The 6,654-nt window shown below is 37.5% G+C and overlaps 1 pseudogene; it reads right to left on the minus strand.

Moving 5' to 3' along the window:
* Positions 1–2,521: 2,521 nt before the first annotated feature.
* Positions 2,522–2,928, minus strand: LOC116625414 (annotated as a pseudogene).
* Positions 2,929–6,654: the final 3,726 nt, after the last annotated feature.

Genomic DNA, 6,654 nt, shown 5'->3' on the forward strand with positions numbered 1-6,654 from the left:
CCAGCGAAGTCTGCGGAAGTGGCTCCTCACACGACCTAAGGAACCTCGCAATGATGTTTCCTTCTTTCATAACATTATTGTGAAGTTTGTTATCCTGTAAAAACAGATATAGAACTGACATAATTAAGGCTCCTTGACAGTGACGGGATGTTTTAAGGAGATACATTTTTATCAAATAAGCTGCTTTATTTAAAGTCATGTGTTTGGGTCAGTGATTCACAATTGTTGAGCTGTCTGGCCCTGGGCCCCACTCTGCACAGCGTGCACACCATTTCTTCCATGCAGGAACATCACCATTTTTAATATTAGTCCTCTTTTCTTTTCACTTAGACATTCTCTCTTAGAGTCTTTATCTTCTCCCATGCCCCAGATGGATAACTTCCGTCATTTATGTCTTTACATTTGAATATGCACAGGAGTGCCACTCTCCTAATGGAAGTTGACCTGTTGACCTCTGTCTCTAAGACACGGCAAATGCACCATGTCTGACACCAGTCTCTGTCTCTTCCCCTCATGCCTGTTCATGTCGTGGTGCTTTGGTTAACATCCTACCGTAAATTTTGTAGCAAAGGCTTCACAACTCAGAATTACTCCGTATGTGCTTTTCTCCCTTACCCACCATGTTAAAAAGGTCATAAAATACTGCCAACTCTACGTTCTCAAAATTCTTATATGACATGTTCTTTTTACATCAATGTGCTATTTCATAGAATTATGGCTGCTTGTGCGTTAAATTAATATTAAAATATTATAATTCATTTATTGCAATAAAAATGATGTAGCACTTACAAAACTTTTTAAGAAATAGAGAATTAAGATTTAGTAGGAAACTCCTAAATAGATGTAAGCGAATACGGAAACTGAATACTTGAAAAATTAAGCTGAGAAAGAAATTTTATTGTCAAAAGGCTCTAGTACCTCACAACCTAGAACATATGCATACATTAAAGACTTGAATCTGAAAAGTAAAATGTTAGAAGAAAAATTAGATGAATATCTGTATAATATGGTACAGATGTTCCTAGATAAGAAAATAAACTCAGAAAACAACACAAAATACCAAGTATTTGACTATAGAAAAATCTTTGGCAAAATATATCATAAGTAAAGTTAAAAGACAAACTGTTGCCTAGAGAAGAACTTACAAAAGAAATGAAAGAGATGGACCAGTATCCATAACATTAAGGGGAATGAAAACCAAAATAAAATGGGCCAAACTCAACAACAGCAGTTGCAGGAAGGACATCACATGAGCTGTGTTCTGTGTGTGTTACTCTGGGCAACTTCCGAGTTACTCCTCATGCGCTCGGTGACCTCAGTGTGGATACGGGCAGCCCGGTCAGTTTGTGGGTTTCTTCTGAGCGGGTGTCCAAAGATTCACCTACGATAGCTAGGGGTCTGCTTTTATCTCACCTCTGTCTATGTTTTGTAATTATTTGCTTTTTTATCGATTAATAATTGACAGTTTTAGCAATGTCTAATGATTCTCATAAACCAATGAATATTATAAATTGTTCTAGGTCTGTTTTATAAAATTGATTTTATCAGTTAATGGGTAATGTTAACTGTTAAGAGTTAATACTTCTTGTTTATTTTATGGAATGTCTTTCGTGGAACTAGGTGTCATATCATGATTTAGAATTTGGGTCTGTCCACTACATTTTTGTGTGTTTGTTTCGTTTCATTCCTCCCTCGGGACTTCACTTTCTCTATAGGGGATTTATTACTATTGTTTTGACCCTCCCCAGTCCAGGACAAGCTCCTCTGAAAGCAGTAAGGTTTCCCTGGTTGCTGCTCATACTGAGGCCACCATAAATCCTGCCACTAATCCAGTGGCGTGGTCGGTTCAAGCCCGGCTCCAGAAGCTGAGTCTGTGTGTCTTCTCGGCCACCGTCAGGCCCACACATAGTCTCAGGTAATTCTTGGCAGCGAATTTGTTTAAGTCTCTGCTCCTGAGCAGCTCCCACATCCTATCACTTGATCCTCATTCTAATCCCTTATTCTAAGTGAAACGTTTGTTTCCTGTGTCTTAACACAGCATATGAGATACCATAGCAGCTACATTCCTGTTACCCTGCATATAAAATGAATGCGTCCAGGGAAAAGAGTTTAAATAGGAAGTCTGAATGTTATCACGAATGATTACTGGACAGTTCTCCTTGGATGCATTCATTTTATATACAGGGGGTAATCTGCCTACTCATAAAAAATGGCCATTATCTTGTACGACATGTCACATATTTTGATTGGTTATATTATTTTTTTCCCTAGTCAAAGAACTTTATTAACCTTGTTTCAAACTTTATTCCCAGGCTTCTTCAGCTTAATTAGCTGCAAAGAACGAATTGTGTATAAGCAAAAACTGAAAAGAGCTGCAGTGTCCAAGGGGCTTGGGCTTAAAAATATTAGAGATCTAGATTTTATCAGATCCATGAACAAAATATTAAAAGGCAGTCATAATATAAAATAGCAGCTTCCAGTAACTTCTTCAAGTTTTATCTTCTTTAGAAGTTGACTCCATTCAGTTTGCTTCATTCTTGGAAGCTTCATCAAAATTCTCCACAAGATCTGGAACTTCATCATCATCATCCTCTCTGGTAGCAAGTGGGCAGAGTTTCAGCCAGTCTTTCTTCAACTAGTCAGACTGCACCAAGTTGGTTTAAGATACTGGGTAGCGTTTAAGATACTGGGGTGGTTAAAGTGGATCACTGTTCCTTGGTTTGTGAACATATTCACTTCTTCAGTACCAGAGATATTGTTTATCCCTAACTTCTTTAAGGAGAACTGAAGTTTTTTATCATCTGCTGTAGCCATTCTATGAACCACCTTCTTCTTTTGGGGAGCAGTTCCTTTCCCACAAATGCGCACTTGTGCTTGCAGTTTGGTGAGTTTCTCCTGGTTCATGATAGTTTCTTTCATCTTGTTGGAGCTGAAATGGGACCACGCGGGGGGATAGGGTTGGCGCTCAGGGGGTCTCGGGCGGACCAGCTGAGATTAGGTGCACATACGCAGGGACGCAAGATGGCCTTGATTGGTTATATTATTATTTCTAAAGCTTTTATGAGTTAGTATTGTCATTAATCAGTGTTTTAGTTTTGGGCTGGACTGCATATTTGTAGTTCAGTGCTTTGCAGAATATCCAGTTAGCGTTCTGAGCTACCTGAGTGGCTACTGTGACCTCTCCATTTCTAATACCTCTCTTATCATTATCTTCATAGAATAACAACAACTAGGGTTGGCCACATTTTCTGGTCACTTTACCTCTTCCTGTTTCCAAAGAAGGAGAATATTTTTACGTGCAGACCTCAGAGTTATGGAAATTATTACTGGAACTCTAGATGTCAGGGAGAAGTTAGGCCATCTTCCAGCTTCTGACTAGAAAAGTATAAAGCCTCTCCTTCAGCCAAGCAAACTTCCTCCTGCATCCAGTAGCAACACTGACTCAGTTTGATGGCTCATCTATGCAACATGGATGTGAAAAGTAAATGCACAATTTCAACCACTGAGTTTCCACATTTAACTGCTCAGCTTCAGGATTATATCAGCTTAATAGTGTGTTTGTTGTCCTTATAAACATGATTCTTTATACTTGCAGATTGTTCACTATTTAAAACTATTTTATTGTTTGCTTGATGCCAAGGTTATTATGAATGTCATTAATTAATAAGTATCCAAATCCATTATGATTTAATGAAAAATTACTCTTCATTTCCAAAAAATTTTCCAGACCTACCTTTAAGTGTTCTTCATCTTCAATAAGGGTATTAAAATTTGTATTCCAAAAAAAATGTAAATTGACTATACTTATTTCAGTTTTAAAGTAAGTAAAATTTTCAGGAATATGTTTATTTTTTCAACCATTTCTATATTTGCTTAATGCACATTTCAAACCCCTTTGCTCATAACCAGGTAGATACAGTGTGCTGAACACTGCTGCTTTCATATTTTGTAGATGTACATTTTGCACATACATTATGTATATTATAAGTATCCTTTAGTTCATTCTAACTCAGGAAGGAAACAGTATTTTGAGGAATCATGTAAGCCCCTCAGACTGTCATTTCCTTCTATAGTCCTGCTCCCAATCTCAGCTCTTACTTGTTGCCACTTTCAAAATCAGGCTTAAGGAGGAGAACGGCTGTCTTTCCCTTCTGCTTGTACTGACTGACATTGTTGAGTTATCCAGTTTAGGTGCCAGAATCTATTTCATGATGATTTTTAGGTCTAGCCAAAATAATGGGATTTTTCTGATTTAGTAATTTCATCAGGTAAACTACATTTCTTCCTTATGTACACATTCTCCTTTTCTTTCTAATTACCTCAAAATTGGCCTCGCTTATTTGTCATGTGACTGATTAAATAATCATAGTATTAGTAATATTCTATTACATTTACATCTATTAGTGTTTATGTGCACAGAGGAAAAAACCAGGACTTCAAATTGGAAAAATAAGGCTCCTATCTGGAGCCTTACCTAGGCAACTGCAGAGCTAAGTCCAGCTCCCCAAGAGGCAAATGCCCTCCCCAAATGTGGGTTCTTAGGCAAAAATGCTCTGAATCTATACCTCACACCCTAAAGCCTCAAGGCCTCAGAGGCACCCCAATTCTTCTTCACAAATGATGACAATCAGTTGAGTGGTGGTGCTGAGCAGAAACTTGAAAGAAATAAAGATCCTTCACTCAAGCTTTTATTTTCTCAAAATCCATACTGTTTCAGAGCTGAAGTAAAATTTAGAAATATTCACTACTCATATGCATTAAGGCCTTCATTTTATACAGATTTGGGGGAATGCATTGAATCTCTTTTATTCAGTAACAGTTCCCCCCCCCCTTTTTTTTTCTTTTGGCATGGCAATGATTTGTTTGATAAATTGATTCATTTAGAAAATCCCACACTCTGTATTTGGTTAATGAGCGATGTCATTTATCCAGTTCTTATGTAGAGAGATATAATTTTTGTAATGTTGTACTTAGAACGAAAGACATGATTAGATGCAGGCTCCATTTTAGGCAGTGTACTGACTGCATCCAAGTGACACAGTACCTGCTTGTCCCACTCTCAGTCCTGACCTCACATGGGTCCATGTACTGTGATACTGGTCCCTCTGTCATAGGGCACCCCATCAACTTTCCACTCTCTGTTTGTAGCATTGGCTGATGTTCAGAACCCAGGTCCATGATTTCATCAGGAGGTGCAAAATAGACCAAGTCCTTTTCCCAGTTGGTAAAATCTTGCTTTACCTATGTTTTCTAATTTTATTATACCTTTGGCATTTATTAACAGGAATACTTTTATTTTTTTATATTTTTAAAAGTTTTAATTCCAGTATAGTTAACATGCAGTGTAATATTTGTTTCAGGTGTACAACATAGTGATTCAGCACTTTTCATACATCACCCCGTGCTCATCACAAGTGCACTCCTTCATCCCCATCACCTGTTTCCCCCATCCCCCACCCCCTCCCCTCTGGTGACCATCAGTGTGTTCTCTGTAGTGAAGAGTCTGTTTCTTGGCTTGTCTCTCTCTTTCTCTCCCCACCCCTCCTTTGCTCATTTGTTTTGTTTCTTAAATTCCACATAGGAGTAAAATCATATGGTATTTGTCCTTCTCTGATTGACTTAACTTGACTTAGCATGATACTCTCTAGCTTCATCCATGTTGTTGCAAATGGCAACATTTCATTCTTTTTATGGCTGAGTAATATTCCATTCCATTCCATATATATATATATACACACACACACACACCACATCTTCTTCATCCATTCATCAGTCGATGGACACTTGGACTTTTTCCATAATTTGGCTACTGTTGATAATGCTGCTGTAAACATAGGGGTGCATGTATTGCTTTGAATTAATGTTTTTATATTTTTTGGGTAAATACTTTTCTTTTTCAAGATTGCTTTGTCTATCCAGGGTCTTTTGTGGTTCCATTCAAATTTTCAGGTTGTTTATTCTAGTTCTGTGAAAAATGCTGTTGGTATTTGATAGGGATTGCATTAAGTGTAGCATAGACATTTTAATAATATTTGTTCTTCCAACCCATGAGCATGGAATATGTTTCCATTTCTTTGTGTCATCTTCAGTTTCTTTCATCAGTGTTTTATAGTTTTCAGAGTAAAGTCTTTCACCTCTTTAGTTAGGTTTATTCCTAGGTGTCTTATGGTTTTTGGAGCAATTGTAAATGGAATTATTTTCTTACTTTCTCTTTCTGCTGCTTCATTATTGGTGTATAGAAATGCAACAGATTTATGTGCGTTGATTTTATATCCTGTGACTAAATTCGTTCATCAGTTCTAGCAGTGTTTTGGTGGAGTCTTCAGGGTTTTCTATAAAGTATCATGTCATCTGCAAACAGTGAAGTTTTACTTCTTCCTTGCCAATTTGGATGCCTTTTATTTCTTTTTCTTGTCTGATTGCTGTGGCTAGGACTTCCAGTATTGTGTTGAATACAAGTGGTGAAAGTGGACATCCTTGTTTTGTGTCTAACCTTACAGGGAAAGCTTTTAGTTTTCCCCCATTGTGTATGATGTTAGCTGTGGGTTTTCCATATATGGCCTTTATGATGTTGAGGTATGTTCCCTTTAAACCTACTTTGTTGATGGTTTTTATCATGAATTGACGTTGTACTTTGGGGAATGCTTTTATCAA

This window comes from Phoca vitulina, unplaced genomic scaffold (assembly GCF_004348235.1).
Source record: "Phoca vitulina isolate PV1807 unplaced genomic scaffold, GSC_HSeal_1.0 scaffold78, whole genome shotgun sequence".
Classification (NCBI taxonomy): domain Eukaryota; kingdom Metazoa; phylum Chordata; class Mammalia; order Carnivora; family Phocidae; genus Phoca; species Phoca vitulina.